This window comes from Gracilinanus agilis, chromosome 3, assembly GCF_016433145.1.
Source record: "Gracilinanus agilis isolate LMUSP501 chromosome 3, AgileGrace, whole genome shotgun sequence".
In the NCBI taxonomy this organism is placed as follows: Eukaryota; Metazoa; Chordata; class Mammalia; order Didelphimorphia; family Didelphidae; genus Gracilinanus; species Gracilinanus agilis.
The window spans coordinates 138,975,290-138,994,675 of NC_058132.1; positions in this window are offsets into that span (position 1 = coordinate 138,975,290).

The following is a 19,386-nucleotide window of genomic DNA, read 5'->3' on the forward strand; positions in this document are numbered from 1 at the left end:
ATTTGCCCATTTTGAAACAATCTATGGGGATCAAACCGTCCAGAGAATATAATTTCTTTCTTTCTTGGGATAAGAAAATGAAACAAGTAATGAGACTATATTGCTGTTGGCTCAATGCATTCACAAGTGCCTCTATGGGTTCTGATGGATACAAAGCATTCTGAACCACACTTTTAGAATTATAAACAGCCAATTGTTTCAGATCTAATTCTCTCATAAATTTTTAGTTATTAGAGAATACTATTCCTTTTCAACTGCACCCTAAAGAGAATGCTGCATACAACTGTTGGCTTTCAGAAACTACCTAATTTTAGATTCCCCAAAGCTTTCACACAAAAATTTTAAGCTGAACTCTGTATCTAAGAACAAACTTTCTCTCAAATTCCTTCAAAACAGTTTAGCTGCATGGAGATCTAATCACTGTGCAAGCCTCAGAACTGAGCCAAATCACAAGACGCCAGGCATACTACTCTTTGTGACTGAGTTCACACTGACCTTTGGTCTTGCTGAAAGGAAAAAATACAGCACATATATAAAAAGTACGACAAGATTAGCAAAGGCGCCTGGGAAATGAAATGACCCATAAAGCATAGTCTTACCATCCTGCCCTGCATAATGCTGGCTGGCAGAATTTCCTGTACGATAAATACCAGGAGGAAACTGATATATCAGGTGTCGCAACACAAATACTCTTAATTTCACAGAATCTGGGATTTAAAGCTAGAAAGCTAACTTTTAACCCACCCACCCTAATTTTTCAGACAAGGAAATGAAGGCCCAAAGGAACTTAAGTGATTTATCCAATGTCTCACAGGTAGCTTACATACAACAGAAAATGGCTTTAAGTTTGTCCTACCACAGTTTCATTTTCTTGCTTTGACTTCCCCTTTGCCTTGGTAGGAAAAAAAAGGAACAAATATGTATCTTTGCTTGGTTGTGCTACTGGGTATGGCAAAAGGAATTTTTCCCTTGAGATCCAAAAGGATAAGTAACCTAAGGAAGCAACAACATAGCCCAAAGAAGCCTGAGAGGTGCATGAATTATGAGCTGGGATAACTCCACTCTCCTTATGCCCATGAAAAAGCCCCTCCATAAAAGCACATTTCTCATCATACTCAGAGCATACAGCAATGCTTTCTCCATCCCACCCAGGTTTTTTAGGATCTCTGGCTTCTAGAGCTATATCCCAAAAAGATTTTTTTTAATGGGAAAGGACCTGTTTGTACAAAAATATTTATGGTTGAGGTTTTTGTGGTGGCAAAGAATTGGAAACTAAAGGAACGTCCCTCAATTGGGGAATGGCTTGAACAAATTGTGGTATGTGATGGTAATGGAATTCTATTGTGCTATAAGGAATCATAAATAGGATGATTTCAGAGAAAGCTGGAAAGACCTACATGAACTACTACAGAGTGAAATAAGCAGAACCAAGAGAGAACACTATACACACTAACTGAAATATTATGGGACAGTCAAATGTGATAGACTTTGCTACTAGCAGCAATGCAATGATCCAGGACAATTCTGAGGGACTTATGAAAAAGAATGCTATCCACCTCCAGAGAAAGAACTGTTGGAGTAGAAATGCAGATGAAAACATGTGATTTAACACTTGTTTATGTGAGTATATGATTTGGGATTTGGGTTTTATGAGATTACTCTTAGAAAAATGAATAATATGGAAATGTGTTTTGAGTGATAATACATGTATAACCCAGTGGTATTGCTTGTCAGCTCCAGGAGGTGGGGAGGGTAAAGGGGAGGGAGATAACATAAATCATATAACTTTGGAAAGCTTATGGGTAAATTTATTTTTAGAATAAAATAAAGGTATTTTTTTAAAAAAATAGGATCTCTAAATTCCCTCAAATTTCAACTCAAATGCCACCTTCCATGTGAAGTCTTTCTGAATGAAAGAACAAGCAAACACTGGGAATGCAAAGAGAAAAAGAAAGATGATCCCTAAGAAGCTCCCACCTTAATTAGGGGAGATAATCCATCAATCAAACAATATTTATTAAGCACCTACCCTGTGCCAGGCACTATGCTAAGCCCAAAAAAGAGGCAAAAGACATCAAGGAGCTCCCACTTTGATCAGGGGAAACAAAGCATTTTTTTAAAAAATTCAGCTTCAAGACAGATAGAAAAGTCTAGAAGTCCTAAGAGAGCATCACTGAGATAGATGCTGGGCCCAGAGGTCCTTAGGTTATTTTGGCCTATCAGGCCACACAAAGAAGATTGAAGGGCAGAGAGAAGATTTTTTTAACTATGTGTGTGTTACAGAACCATTTGACCGTCTGGGAAAGCCTGTGAACCCCTTCCCAGAATAATATTTTAAATACATAAAAAATGTATGCAGTTACAAAGGAAAGCTCTCATATTACAACTGTGTTTTAAAAACATTTTTTAAAACAAAGTCATAGATCCATGAATTGGAGATGGAGTGGATGGGAAGGCCTGGAGATCCTCCATCTCATCAGAAGGAAGAAATTCACTGATTCTCATTTCATCTCATCCAAGGTCTGTCAGGTGTCAAGCAGTTCCGGAGAACGGGGCCAGCAAAGGCACAGGGCATCCTCGGGGAGGGTGATTCCACCCATCTTCCCTTATTCTGTCTCATCCCCCCACCCTCTGGTGCCATACTCGCAAAATTCTCTTGTGCTTTTTACATACATACATGTGCATGTGTGGTTCCCTCAATAACTTGTAGGTTCCTCAGAAGCAAGAAGTGTTTCAATTTTGTCTGGGTGTCCCCAGCATCTAGTACTGTACCTGCATGTGTGGAAGGGAAATGATAAATGCCTCCTGATGGCTCGATTGAAGTGTGCCAAGTGGTACAGCTCTCCTCTGCCTGCTAAGACTGTTTCCCCAGGAGGGGAGCCAGAGAGGGGTGAAAGGGCAGAACAGAGAGACTGGCATCTCACACCATATGTCCCCAGCCTTCACTTGGGTCACCCTCCCACATGCCTAAGAGATAGAAAAGCTGTATTTTCAGTGCATTTCTTTCCTGACATTAAGGGATGCCAATATTTAAAAACTAAAAAATATACAATGACTTGTACCCAGAATTGGACAAATGTTCAGTAATAAAAAAGTTAGGACAACAAGCTCATCCCAGAGAAGACCAAGGTCCATCTTTTTAACAATTGTGTTCTTTCAGTGGTATCCACAGCATCATGGAGTGTGATGATAGTGATAAATAATAATAATGACGATGATGATGTTGAAAGTTAACCTTTTAAGTGCTTCTGGATCTTGGCTAAGGGCTTTACAGATATCTCATTTTACCTTCACAAAAACCCAAGTTTAATGAGTTGTTCAGTGTCAAATATGTAATAGATGCCTATCTAAGGCTGAATTTAAAGTCAGGTCTTTCTGACTCCAGTCTGAGGGCTCTATGCACTGTGCCACATGATGATGATGATGATGATGATGATGATGATGATGATGATGATGATGATGATGATGATGATGATGATGATGGTGGCAGCTCATATTTATATAATGTTTTAAGGTTGGCAAAGCACATTACAGACATCATCTCATTTGATCCTCACAACAACCCTGGGAGGTAGATGCTATTATTATTTCCATTTGACAGAAAAAGAAACTGAGGCAACAGATTGAAGCATGTCATTCTTCATTTTATTTTCTTCATGATTTTTCTCTAGAATAAATAATTTCACAACATGATGAACATGGAAATATGTATTGTATAATAACATATATATAGCCTATATCATATTACCTTCTGTCTTGGGGACTAGGGAAGGAGAGAAGGGAGAGAAAGAATATGGATCACAAAATGTCAGAAAATAATTATTGAAAACTGTACCAACCTGTAATCTGGTGGGAAAAAAGGAAAAGAAACAAAAAAGAAACTGAGGCAGAGGTTAAGTGGTTTGCCCAAGGCCACAGTTCATAAGTCCCTGAGGTTGGATTTGAATTTGCCCTCCCAAAACCAAGCTCAACATTCTATTCATTTCTCTACGACATAAACAAGAGCCCCATTCCGTGATCTTCATTATTAGAAAAAATATCCTTTAGGAAAGATGGAGGAAAAAATTCCAGATGCCCATGATCTGGAAAGAAGGAGAGATATGAGGAGACCCAAAAGAGTATTTCCAAAGGAAATGATTATGTAAGAGTCAAGTCTTGCAGAAGAGAACCTTTATCTTATACTGATATAAAAAAAGAGAATCTGTCTTTGAGCTTCTCAAACAGAAATGTCATTTAAACAAGCCAATTAATTGACATTATTACTTGGAAATACAATAGTATTTAATCTCATACCTTAAGGATAGGAAGAAATCATTAAAAGGCAGCTAAGTCATATTTTTGTTCTGGGGCAAACCCATAGTAAAAATCTCAGTGAGGGACACTGGGGGGGTGGGGTGGGAAACAAACGACTCTCAAATAATTCTCTACATAGAGCTCTTTCTGCTACACAGGAGTTTCTGTCATGTGCCCTATATTTATGACTTTACTGAATTTTTAAAAGATGGCAATAAAACTAGATTCTATTAAAGAGGAACAAGGTAGAGCGATGGCTATTTTAAAGAATAACCCCATCACGATTAATCCTTTGGCAATTTACCATTAACAACTACAGACATGATGAACCCTTTTGACATAATGGAAGTACTACAAGTCCTTTTCCTACCATTTGTAATTCAATATTAATTAACTGGACTACTGCTAAAGTGATATCCAATTGCCTGCTATATGTGTCTAATAGCAGGAGTGAAGATGTTCCATTTATCTTCTTGAGAGTTTCCCAGTTTAATTACCAGAGATGATATAGTTCTAGCATTCTACAGCTGACCCAGGGCTCTTTGAGTGTGCCTTGATGGCCTAATAAAATAAAAATAAAATAAAAACCTAGCCATCTTGTCAACTGTTTCACATCAAATTGTGTTCTGCTATAGTCGTCAAAAGGCACGTAATATGTCTTAAGCAAAACAAAGGAAAAATTATGGATACTCTTAAAGTGTTATTTTAAAATTGCCTACATGAAACTGATAGATCATATAATCTAAACCTATATCTTCTTGCAATCAAGTAACTGTGCTACCACCAAAAGCCAATTTCCTAAAAACAATTGAGGGTCAAAAAATGGTCATTTTTAAAATTAAAAAAAAAAATGCTTTTTCATCTCTGCTTCCCATGAGGTTTTTTTGGCCTAAAGTAACAGTGAATTTGGAAGATTAGTCTTACTCTTCCTGAAATAACATGCTTTGACTAATGCTTCTAATCTTTCCTTGTGAATAATTTGTGATAAAATATGCAGCTTATTAGGTTTTCATCAAGTCACCATATTCAGAGACAACTCTATCTCAGCTCTCTTTTGTCATCCAGTCAATTCAGAATTACAGAATCTTCTTCAGGGAGGGGAAAAAACAAACTCATTGTCTTTTTATCTCCAAGGTCTCTCAGAAACAAATCCTAGTTGACAATTCCCTAACATCTCATTACACAGAGTAAATTCCTTTCCAAGATTTCCCCAGCCTAGTTCAGCTGGTGCCCTCTGATGATTAAAACCCAGAGGGTAATCCTAAATTCTTCTGGCTATGAAGTCGACAATGCAAATTGAGGAGCTGGGCTGAAATTCACAGAGATTTCAAGAGTATTGATCAAGGCCAGTCTTCAAGAAGAACTGCTCCTATATATTCCAAAACAGGATTATCACAATCATATCATCACTTCTATGACACTCCTTATCAAGTATCTAATATCTAATACTCTGTACTAAAGCTAGAATATTCTACCAAACTCATGGATTTAAAAAAAACTCTAAGCTTTAGTAGACTGCAAGTCCAAGAACATGACAGCCAAAGAACCAAATGCAGACTTGGGGTGCACTGAGTCTCTTGTACTCTGCACTGGTCAGACTTCATCCAGAGAATCACGTTCAGTTCCGAGTGCCACATTTTGGGTGCAATATTGACAAATCAAAAAGGAAGGCAACCAGGATGATAAAGGATCTTGAATTAATTAATAACACATAAGATAGGCTAGAGAAGACTTAGGGGAACTATGTTAGGTTGACATGTAAAAGAGGAATTACAATACAATAGCTATAAGGGCTGAGTAGTTGAGGTTAGTGACTTGCCCAGGATCTCAAAGCTAGGAAGTGTCTGAGGCCAGATTTGAACCCAGGACCTCCCATCTCCAGGTTTGGTTCTCTACCCATTGAGCCACCTAGCTGCCCTTTTCTCCAGCTTATTGTACAGAAGAGGAATTGAAGCAAACAGGGTTAAGAAACTTGCCTAGGGTTACACAGCTAGAAAGTATCTGAGGCTCAGGTGCTCTATCCACTATACCACTCAGTTGTTCCAACTATTATTTAGTGCCACTTAATAAGAAAGTTTCTCAAGTCAAAAATTAAGTAAAGAGATGAAGGACAGCTTGAACTTTGTGGAAAAGGACTTTGCAGGATCCAGATATGCTGGAAAAATGTATTCATTTTCATTGTTTCACATTAACTGTCACTATATTAGTTACAGAGGCAGCTAGGTGGCACGGTGAATAAAACAGAGCTTAGAATCAGGAAAATCATCTTTATGAGTTCAAATATGGCCGCAGACACTAACTATATATAACCCTGAGCAAATTACTTAAGTTTGTTTGCCTCGGTTTCTTTACCTGTAAAATAAGCTGAAGGAGGAAATGGCAAGCCACTTGAGCATCTTTGCCAAGAAAACTACAAAAAGAGTCAGACATGACTGAAAAATGACTAAACAACAATGCTCATTACTGATAACTCACATTTAGTGCTTTAAAACCCACAGAGCATTTCCTCATAGAAAATCTGTGATATGAAAAAGGTAAATTATTTTAACAAATAATAAAATAGAGGTCAAGAAAAATGAAGTAACTTGACTATTAAGTGAGGGAGATAATAATTAATTGCAGTCCTCCAGACTCTAAGGGTCAGACTGGAAGGCCCCTGAGGTCCCTTCCAATGTTGGATCTATTATTTTATGATCTACTCAGTGCCACAGAGGCCAAACATAGTCAAGGTTGAATCATTCTTCTTATCTCTTTCACTCTACCAGTGCTGCTCATGCATTCTAAATGCAAATAAGGCAAAACTCTTGCAATAAATAAATCCACAAAAACAAAGGGAAGTTGTTAAGCAGGAGTTCAATGAATTCAATTAATGGAAGTAGACAATCTATATAATTTAGCTGAGCTCTACCTTTCCTTACACCCTCCATCCTCCTATTTAGAGCTTAGAACATTGGTCTGTTTTCTTTCTGTTCTATACCTAGGGTTTCTAAACCTCACCTTCAGTAGCATATATATTTGCCTATATATTCCCAAGTTTATATTAGATCACATAAATAAGGGAGATATATCCTATATGAAGAAATTACCTGATTATTTATTTCCATTTGAACAAGAAAATCTTTTAGGTCAAAAATGAAATAAAAATTAAAAAATAAAAGAATTTGAGTTAGGCACAAAGAACAGATTGGCAAACAGCCAAACCGCTGGAAGAACAGTCCTTTCTACACTATTCCATATTGCCATAGCCATTGCTTTCATTTCTCTTCCCAGACACCTCTACACTATGATACCTGCCCATTATCCTCATCTCCTCCTGGGACTTTGACTCTGGCATTCCAGGTTCTGATGGGTGAACTTTCACCTTATCTTGGTGTGAAAAGGGAATTCTTTGGCCTCTTTGTCTTTTCTGAGTTTATACTTGTGAAAGGAAATCCTTTATTCCCTTTGTCTATTTTGAGTTAACACTTGGTTAACAATAACTTAAGTTCCCCTGCATGAACTAGGTAGAGGAGCTTGCAAACCACTTAGAAAATTCAAACCCTTAGAAACTCAATGAGCCAGGAAACTGTGGACCATTTTGATGAGAATTCACACCTCCAGAAGGTGAATAGTGGATCCCACAGACACAGCCCCCTGGATAGTGCTGGCAATTTGAAAGCTGTGATTGGTCCTTGTGAAGAGGGGAATGGACATGAAGTCACTATAAAAGGCCCTGAATTTCTGGGGTTGGGGGAGCAAGCTTCAAGAGGAGTTTGGCTTCAAGACGGAAGGCAGCTTCAGGAAGAAAGTCAGCTTCAAGAAGAAACTGTACTTCAGGAGTCACCTTCAGCTCGAGTCATCCTCTTGATCTGCCTCTTGGAGGGAAGTTGGGTGAGTGGATAGTTGGCTTTCCTTTCCTGACTTCTAGAGAGAGTTTAATTCTGGTTGAGGGGCAATAAGTCCTGGTTGTGTCAAGCACCAGAGCAATATTTAGTTAGATAGGCTAAAATATCTTCTCTATCTTTTGTATTTCTCTATTTTTACTCTTTTCATCTCTTTTGTAAATAAAAGCTATTAAAAGTCATTTCAACTTTGAGCAATATTACTTTAGATCGGTGACCACCATATTATTTATAACTTTAAATATTTTAGTCAAACCATTAATTTAATTCTTTACTTTGGCAAGAACCAAGCCTCCACATGACTCCTCAGCTACATAGATAACATGCCATTATGCTGCCTTGGAGCATCCCTTTCCAGCTCCCCTTTATGTATTATCTTCCCCCCTTTAGAATGGAATCTCCTTGAAAGCAAGGTATGTGGCTTGTTTGTATGTGTAGCCTTAGCACCTAGCAGTATGCCTAAAACTGGGTAAGTGCTTAATAGTTCCTTTAACTTAGTAGCTATTAATCATGATGATGCTTCTTCAAATCTGTATAGTAAGAATATAGTTTATATAATGATTATATATGTACCATATATATAACAGTATACGTGTTACAGTCTATAAGTAGTTACAGCATATCAGTGTATATATGTTATATATATACATGGGTATTATATAGATCTATAGATAGATACAGATATAGGGGTGTTTGTTTAGTCAATTAGTGGTGTCCAACTCTGTGACTCCATTTGGGGTTTTCTTAGCAAAGACACTGGAGTGGTTTGTTCTTTCCTTCTCCAACTCATCTGACACATAAGGAAACTGAGGTAAATAGGGTAAAGTGACTTGTCTAGGGTCACACGGCTGGATGTCAGAAGCTGAATTTTAACACAGGTCCTCCTGATTCTAAAGTCAGTACTACCCACTGTACCACTTAGGTGTCCCCAAATATAAGCATATAAATTATTATTATACCATTAAGCAATATTATATATTAAGTGTTATATCATACAAGTAAGTATATTATCTATAAATGTGCATATATACTATTTTATATGTGTTTGTGTATGTTTATATGTATGTTTGTATACAAAACATATATATATACACACACACACACACACACACATTGTTATTCTTGCTACCACTTGAATCCCAAAGAAGAGCCTTATCTTCTGGGTGCCAGGATTAGAACCTCGTGAATTCTTCTCATCCTTAAATTCTCCCAGACTAGTTCAAGAGCCACAAGAGTTTTCTCTTATTGATTGTTAGCTTTTATTCTATAAATTCTTTTAGCTCCTCTCAAAGGCTACAAACTCATTACAACTCAATTCACCCTATCTGCTCTTCTCCAACCTTGTTTTTCTTAATAAGCCAATTTTACCTCGACATCTATTTCCATCAGTCACGTACTCCCCTGGAGTCCTTCTCCCTCCAGCTTTCCAGACATTGTCTGCATCTCTATCATTTTGTTTCAGTTCATTAACCTCTGCCCCATCATAAAAACTAACTTCTACAAAAACCTACATTTACATAAACACGCACTGGACAACTAGTGTTTATAATCATAGGAAACATGATGCTATAGATATCTGGGTCTATAAAATACATATGTAGAATTTCATCAGACAACTGTGATGTCATGGACAGAGAGCTGGCCTCAGAGTCAGGAAGACCTCAATTCAAGTCCCATTTATGACACATACTTGTATAATACTGGGCAAGTCACAACTTCTGAGGGGCTCCTGACAGCTCTCCAATGCCGTCAGTCTTGGAGCAGGCACTGATCTACATTGATAGAAAGAGCTTTCCCCCCCCCCTAGAATTCCCTATACCAGTTCTACTCCCCTGAAAAGTATAACTATATATAAGTGAAACATACTTTTGGAGATAGAAGAGAGAGTAGAGGTTATTAGTCTAATCCTTTATTTAATAAATAAAGAAACCCAGAGGTTAAAAGACCTGCCAAGATTACCCGGCTAACCTAGCTTTGAATCACAGACTTTAGAGCTAAAAGGAATTTCTAAAGTCATCTCATCTAACTCCTCTGTTTTATAGTTGAGGAAGACTGAAACCCAGATAAGTCATTACTTTCCACAAGCTACAAAGAAATGAAACTTCATTTCTTCATTTCAGCTCTTAGAACCTTTAATCCAGTTTTTTTTTCCTACTATATCACAAAGACCAGGGGTAGAATGAGTCAGATAGTCCTCACCATTCCAGGCTGGCTTCCCTTCAATATATCTGTAATCATAGTCATATAGGTACTCTCTTCAATTATATAAATCAAAACCTCCTTCGACTTCTCATTGTATCTCAATACCGTTGACCACAGAGTAGGGGGAGGAAGGGAACCCAGGTAACATCTGGGCTACACATCTGTTGTCCACTCCCACTACATGACATTTCCTTTGCTTACCACATACTAATGGTTTCATATATCAGGAAAAAAAAGCATAACTAATTCTAGAATCATAGGTATATCAAAGTATTTGGGCTTAAATTTCTGTCAGTATTTTAGTGTTTTCCCCCCAAAACAAGAAAACATAATCAAATTCTGCTTTCATAAAAGAGTTAATTTTCAGTGGTTTATTTTTATTTGGTTTACAAAACATGATGACCAGATGTTTTATTTGAATGGCACCCAGTGTAAATACACCTAAAAATATCTTCAACAAAAAAAAAATGTGATTAGGGACTTAAAATCAAAATTGACTGAAAAAAATCAATCAATGGAATGGTAAACAAAAAACTTACCCAGTGCACCAGAAAATAAGTTTTACTGCCATTGGTGACAATTTCTTTAGTAGACAATCAATCCAGTTGTTGGAAACCTTTAAAACAAAAATAAAAGTTATAAGACTTTAATAGGAAGAAGGTAAATTTAAGGATCTAAGAATACTAATTTCATGTAAGCATTTCTCTCACTGAAAAAAATTAAACTATTATTGGAAGAGTACTTCCTTTGTACAATTATCAATGTTCCCCAGAAAGTTATGCATTGATATAATTTATATAAGTTAAATAATGTGTCCCTTGGCTTACATTAGCATTCCAAAGATGCTTAATCTGCATTAAGACTAATCTCCACTGGTTGCTAACTTCGGATTTAGGTTCTTTTTTTGTATCCTAGTTTCTCAAAGTTGATGAACTAAAAACATAACCTTATATTCCTTGAAAATGCACAGCATACAAAGAGCTTAACTTTTAAAACTTTCCCTTGGTCTAGGAAAGGAAGAATTCCTTTGGAAGAGCTTACTTTCCAATAGAGGAAGCCAATACATAAAGGGGGAAATAGGACGAATGTGGGAGGAACACGTAATATACACATGGTACCATGATATGGAAATGGCCAGGAAATGAGGTGGAGGAGGCTTGGTACTGGGCAAGTTAGAGCTTATCTGTCATATAGTCTAGTGTCCCAGGAAAGGGCCCAAAGTTACAGTTGGAGTGTGGATGGGAAGCATTGGAGGGGATGATTAAAGAGGAGGAGGAGAAAGACTGGAATAGTGGAGGCATGATATGGAAATGCTTGCGAAATGATAATCCCAAGCATGATCAGGCAAAATCTCACCTCTCTGATATTACCATTTAATGGAATTTCTTTTTTAAAATAATATTATATTTTTATTTTAATAATATTTTATTTTTGATGGAGAAAAACCCCATACAACTGAATTGCCTTTCAATAAAGAGGAAGGGAATCATGAGAAATATTTTAGTTGGGAATTATGGATCTCTAGACTTCCACACTCGCTCAAACACACTAAACATTTTTTTCCTTTATCTTGCTTCAGAAGCTACCCTTTCTTCCCTGAAATGGTATTATTTCTCATCTAGATTGTTTGAGACTAAATTTATGGAAAAAAAATCACACTTGGAGTCATGAGCCCAGAGATCAAATCCAAGATTGTAGATTTGTCTTAGTCACATAATAGTTTTGTGAGTTAAGGCAGTTCCCTTCATGTGTCAATGTCCTCATCTGTAAAAATGAGGAGGGGTAGACTGGCTGCCCCCTCAGGTCCCTTTGTAACTATCAATCTATGATCTTAAGTAATCAGTTCTCCAGAGAATGGCTACTATAGATATTCTATCAACAGACACCATTTTCATCTTAAGAACTTATTCTCTTTCAACATAAAATTGCAATTTCCAAAAAATAAATTAACTTTTAGAATCTTCAGGAGAGTCCTTGGGTGTCTCTACATCCTTCTCTGAATCATTCAGACTTTATCCCCTCCCCACTTTTTCTCAACCTCTTCATCCCTAAAAAGAACAATAGTAAGTTATAAATAAGCATTGAAGAAGGAGACCAGGAGTAGGGAGTTAAAAAAAGTAATAAGGAAGAAGGAAAATAAAGAGTAAACAGAGAATACTTATGAAAAAGGGGGAAAAGCATTTTAAAAAAGGAACTGGAAAAAGAAGGAAGTTACCCTAATCCTATGCTTCCATGGTATATTAAGAGGTATTGAGAAAGGTAGAAATCCATGGACAGCAAATATTCTAGGAAGTGGATGATATCTGTCTGAGGGTCAAAAGATCTCTTGTTGAATATTTCAGGTATTTGGAGAACATGAGAGTAGAATGTATTTGTATGATACATATAATATGTATAATATATGCATATATTATATGTAATATAATAAACTATTATTGAATCATTTTATATACCTACCATAGCTTGCCTCAATAACAGAAGTAATATGCCTACTAAAATTCAAAATGAAATAGAAAAAAGAGAGATATCTTTAGATATCTTTAAATGTAACTTATTTCTTTCCAAAGGATCAGGGTAAGTTTTAAATCCATTGTTCCTTCCACCAGAAGAAACATTAAATCAAAGTCTTGGTATAAATTGGTTTTCTGCATGAAAGAGCAGCTATTTGAGAGACAGACCTTTTGGTGTCCCCTTTCTTGGGGCTATTCATTCATTTCCCATACCCTACTTAAAAATAATGAATTCACTAAGGACTAGATTAAGCCAAATACCATTTGTAAAAAATACAGGATAGGAACTATGACCATGCTAATGAGTGAAGCTTCATTTTTGTTGGGTATTCGATAATCTTTTATTCATTTCACAGTTTCAGTTCTTTTGTTTTTATACCACAGGCATTCACGGACAGACCTCCACTTCCATCCACCATTATAACTGTATTTAACAATGGACATGCTTGTCCTGTACCTGTTGTCTCCCACCTTCTTTTCTCCATTTCTTCTCTGGGGCCAAAATTGGGTATTGCAATTACAATTCTGCTTTATTTTAGTTGGGGGGAGTGTTTACATTATTTCTGATACTCTGTATATTGTTCTCTTAGTACTGTTTACTTTATATCAAGTTATACCAGACTGTCTTTGTTACTCTGAATTCTTCATATTTGTCATTCCTTATGACCCATTAAAAGTCTATTACATTCCTATACCATGATTAGTTCGGCCATTTCCCAAATCTATGGCTACCCACTTTATTACTAATTCCTTACTACCACAAATTGAATTGCTATTTGTATTTTGTTACATAAGGGTCTTTTCTATTCTTTACCTCTTTTGAGGATATATTTCTAGCAGTAAGATTCCTGAGTCAAAGGGTCTGAATGGTTTTGCTACTTCTCTCATGTAATCCTAAATCATTTTTCCAGAATGTTTGGACAAATTTTTAACTGTTCCAACAGAATATTAACATTCTTATCTTCCCATGGCCTCGTTGTCAAACATTGACTATTTTTGTCTTTTGTCAACTTTTTTTCAATTTTCTAGCTGTGAGGCACAATTAATTTAATTTGCATTTATAATATTTCTAGTGATGTGGAGCAAGCTTTCATATAGTTGATTATAGTTTGCAAGTCTTCTTTTGAAATCTGTTCCTGTCTTTTAATTACTTATCTATTGGTAAATTTCTTTTGATCTTATTACGTATTTTGAACATCGGGTTTTTATCTGAGATATTTAAGGCAAAAATAAAATAATTTTCCCAAAAATTCAAGAAGTGGTGAAAACATAAAAACTTTTACAAAAGGAGGCAAAAAGTAAACTCAACTAAAAACATTCTTAAAAGAATTCACTTTAAGTGAAATATATTCTAGTCATCAAATCAGAGAATGTTGAATTCTAAAAGGAATCTAGGAAATCATTTATTCTAGCCCTTATATTTTAAAGTCAGTATAAGGGCAATCTTGACTATAAAATACATCTACTATATTTTATCTACATTCTTAAAGGGAAAAATATGAAGTCTCATCTCAAAATGCAACAATTTTACTTGCATTTTTATGAGATTAAAAACAATCACTGAACAAAGAGTTAGCTGGGTCTTCCAGTAGTGATTTGGTGTTACCATGAACAAAAAGCAGTTTTTGACTATTTAAGGAAGTATATACTAACCCAGCTTTTATAATATAGAGTACAGCTTCATTTCACCTTCATTTGGGGGTCAATGATTTATTTCATCTATATAAGTCAATTTTCCAGATAATTAAAATGTATCCCTTTAGATATTCATTTTTCAAAAATTAAAAACTGTTACAGAAAGTCTTTTAACTTATCTCACACTTCCGGTCTTCTTATACAAATATAATGTACAAAATTTAACCTTTTCTAGATGATATACACATCCAATTCAAGAGCTGAAACAGATTTCAAAGACCATTTCAGTCTAATTCATCTGCGAACAAGAATTCCCATCTACAACTTCATCATTATGGATTATATAATGAAGTATATTATAAGGATGACATTTTGAAGTATATAGAGATTTCTGCCCTTGCTCTAAATGACCCCAGACTGCTTGGCTTGTCTGTTTTTCATAATTCTTCTCCTTCTACTGTCAACTCTTATTATTATCCAAGTATGTGCTGAATACTCCCAGGATGACGCCTTTAAACATACATACATAGACACAGATACACAATATTATGTCAATAGATTCTGGACCTATGGAACAGCTTCAAATCTCTCCTACAGACTAATTTAGAACAGACTTTGTCACCATACAACTATCATCTTTGCTAATCAACTCAGAGATCTATCTTGCTCATATAGAGCAGTGATTCCCAAAGTGGGTGCCACCGCCCCCTGGTGGGTGCTGCAGTGATCCAGGGAGGCGGTGCATTTATCTTTCCTATTAATTGCTATTAAAATTGTAAAAATATTAATTTCCAGGGGTGCTAAGTAATATTTTTTCTGGAAAGGGGGTGGTAGGCCAAAAAAGTTTGGGAACCACTGATATAGAGGTTCAGAGTTAGACTTTATAATAAGGCTGCTAGAAAACTAATCTTTAGGTAAGGGGGATATTTCCTGGTTTGAGAATTCTCAATATAATTTTTTAATTCCCACACATTCTCCTCTAGGCTAACAAAGAGATTTTAGTAATATTTCTCTCATTCAATCTTTATTAAGCACCTATTACATGTCAATTATCCTCCACCCAGTTTAACCTGTCTGCAGAAATGGTTTTCTATAGTATGGCCCCTGAATATGCTACAACTTCTTGGAGCCATAGGTGAGAGATAGGTGACAGGTAGACACCAAAGATGGATGAGTAGCCTTGAAAAGAGCTCTGCAAGCCCAGACAACAGTTCTCCCTGAACACTCCAAGAGCCATGAATATGGCTGAAGTGGCTCTGCAGAGTGCTTAGAGTTTGGTCAGACACCAAAGACCCCAAGGTCATTCAGTGCATCCTGGGCCATCACCAGTCATCCTGACTTTTGTCTTGCCATTGGACTTCAATGATGCTGAAAGAAAGAATGAGGCTGATGACTTTGTGCAACTCTGCCTCACTTAAATCCAATTCAAATCCAAGTCAAAACATCACCCCATGATGTCATCAGTCTTCTTCAAAAATGAAGGGCAAACAACAACATTACATGTCAATTCTCAACTGAGCACTAGGATACAAAGTCAAAAGCAGATAAGTCTCTGCTCTGACATTACACTGCTATATACATCAGAGTCCTGTGATCAACGAGATGGAGGACTAGACATTTTTTCCAATTCTTCTGACCTCTTGGACCTCTTCAAAATAGAATCTTTGAGCAAGAAATGAGGTAATTTCAACCATTCTACAACCATAGACATCAAGTACTTTAATAAAGTGAAAAATTTAATGAACTAACAGCAGAAAAGGCTAACATGCTAACTCAGTACCCATTCATCCACTGTCCACCAACTGTGGCAGGGCTGACCAAGCCTATCCCATGACTTGCAAAAGAACTCAACTCTACCTCTTCCTCCTCTTAGTGTTGAATAAAACCAAAAGGCAGAAGAATCTTGCTCTGGCTAGGACTTGAATGCTCTTTAAAACAACAGGTACTCATCTAGAGAACTGAGAAACAATGGGAAGAGGGACAGGACACCAGATTCTACATAAAGCAAAGGGTACCAGCATCCAGATAGTTCCAGTTCTTTCTTTCAAAAGTCTCTTAGGACAGAGACCAAGTCCAATGAACCATGAATTGCTCAGATTGGGGAAAAGTGTAACAGATTTGAGAATCAGACCCCGGGCAATCAAAGAGGAAGGAGTCAGAAAGGGAACAATAAGGGAATATAAGGGAGAAATTACTAAAATTTCCAAAGGTCTCAAGAGGAAAAAAACTCAGTTAAAGATATTGAGTATAAGCAGATAAACAAATAGGGAAGATATTAATGACAGAAGGGAATATGGCCTTCTTGTAAGCTACATGAATCTAGACATCTATGAATAAACATACTAAGAAAAAAGAAAATTAATTTTCTGCCCCTGATGAGGCAGAGAATCCTGTAGATTCCCAAGAAAGCGTGCCACCAATAGCAGGATGTCTCTGAATGGTTTAAAAGGGAAATAAGAATTATGAAAGCAGAGCTTATGGCCAGCATGGCAGAATAGAAAAATTTGAATCCAGGGTGGCAAGTCTTACCAAAGAAACAAACAAAAGAAAAACAACTGATTGGGAATGGCAAAAATACATTAGTAAAGAACATTCTATTGTCATATTCTGGACTCTGAGTGAGAAAGGAAAACATTTATGTGTAGTTTAAAAATGAAATGAGGGGTTCTTAATCTCATCTTGTAAATCAGTTTTGTTGGTAAAGAAAACCACTACCTTTCTCCAAACAAACCTCATTACTGGATATAATCTAGACCAGTGGTTCCCAAACACTTTTGGCCTACCACCCCCTTTCCAGAAAAAATATTACTTAGCCCCCCTGGAAATTAATTTTTTTTAAATTTTAATAGCAATTAATAGGAAAGATAAATGCACTTGTGGCCATCACCATCACCCCCCAGATTACTGCAGCACCCACCAGGGGGCAGTGGCACCCACTTTGGGAATCACTGATCTAGATCAACAAAATATAAATTCAATGATTAGTAGGGGTTGAAAGCTTTAGGAAGCTAAATATGAAGCTGGGCATGTCCCTACATTCAATTATCCTTTGATGTCAATCAAAATGATGGGAAAAGTTTGTATCAGACAAGGAAATATGAATTGCAACTTAAATCAATCTGATATTTTGGTGATTAAATAAGACTGTGCTGAAGGATAAATAGATTGCAATACCAATATCATGAAGCAAAACAGACTTGATTTTGGAGGCAGCAAATTTTCCAAACTTAGAATGCTTTGTGTAGTGGGGGAAATTGCCTGTCTTCAGAAAATGATGCACTCCATGAATGATTTCAACAATCAAGTGTAAAGATAATTAATGCTGGCTGATTGAAGATTACTTCTCCTACACTGTCATCTAGCATAGATGGCATACATATTAAGCTTCTAGACTAGCACTTTACCGTGAAAGATTGGTCGAGTGTAGAAAATTGGCTCCTTTATTAACTCTTCGTTATTTGTTTCTATTTTATTGGTATTTTTCAGAGCCTGTGCCTCTCTTCTCCCCCCTATATTTTTTCAAGGCCATTAAACCCACAAAATCCACATTAACAAGCCTCAGCAATCTACTTGCCTCGTTACTGTCTTTTTAGAATCCTAACACACAATCCTAGCTTTTTCGTTTTGGCAGGTGATCCTACATTTCTAAGACTGCTGGGTGTCATAATTCATATCATTATCCTATGTTACAGATGTGCCACTCATCCCATCTGCTTCTAACTTACCCTTAACACATAATAATCTAACCACTGTGAATGTAGTTTTGGGGGGTTTTCAGGAGACTAAATCTAAGGCTTCTGGGTAAGAATTATAGGGCTCTTTCGAGTTCATCTAGTGCATTTTTTCTATTCAGGGAGAGCTCGATTTGGCCTAAAAGATAAGAATCAATCCTATTTTTTAAAGTATTCAGAGAATAACATTTGATAACTTCTGGTAATCACTCTATAGTTCACCATCATTATGAAGAAATTTTTATTTCTCTATAAAAAAAATCCTTAGGTGACAATAGGGAGTCTATCTCTAAGAACAGTGGGCAGCAAAAGAGTAAAAGTATTGTAAAATAAAAGAAAAAAAGAAGACGTACCCCCTGAGTGCACCAGAGAAGAAAGAAGCATAAAGTCTGGCAAGACAACAAAGAAATAAAGTCAGTGAAAAGTAGTCAAGTCACAAGGAGATCTAGGAATGTATATCTTCCCAAGCATGAGATCCAGAAAAACAGAGCTATGGTATAATGCATCTGGTCATTCTCCTTTGTTTCTTAATGCCAAGAGCATACTGACCTCCATGTCCACTATTAAGTGTTGACATTTGTTGTTGTTCAGTTGTTTTCAATCGTATCTGACACCCTCTGACCCTATTTGGGGTTTTCTTGGCAAAGATACTGGAGTAGTTTGCCATTTTCTTTCTCCAGCTCATTTTGCAGATAAGGAAACTGAGACAAACAGGGTTAAATGACTAGCCCAGGGACACATAGCTAGTCATTGTTTGAGGACAGAGTTGAACTTAGGAAGAGGAGTTTTCCTGCCTCTAGGCCGGCACTTCCACTGAAATATAATCACAACAAAAAACTAGAAATAAAAAATACTTGTCTGCAGGAAAATGATTAAATAAATAATGACACAGAGAATTAAATAATATTAATGTACCATAAGAGATGAGTTATAGGAGTCATTTTATATAAAATGTATATAAAATTAAAAATATACAATATATAACATATAGAGAAAGATTTATAGGAATCATTTTATATAAAATATATAGGAATCAATTTTATATAAAATGTATATAAAATTTAAAATATACAATATATAAAATATTGAGAAAGGAAGGAAGGAAGGAAGGAAGGAAGGAAGGAAGGAAGGAAG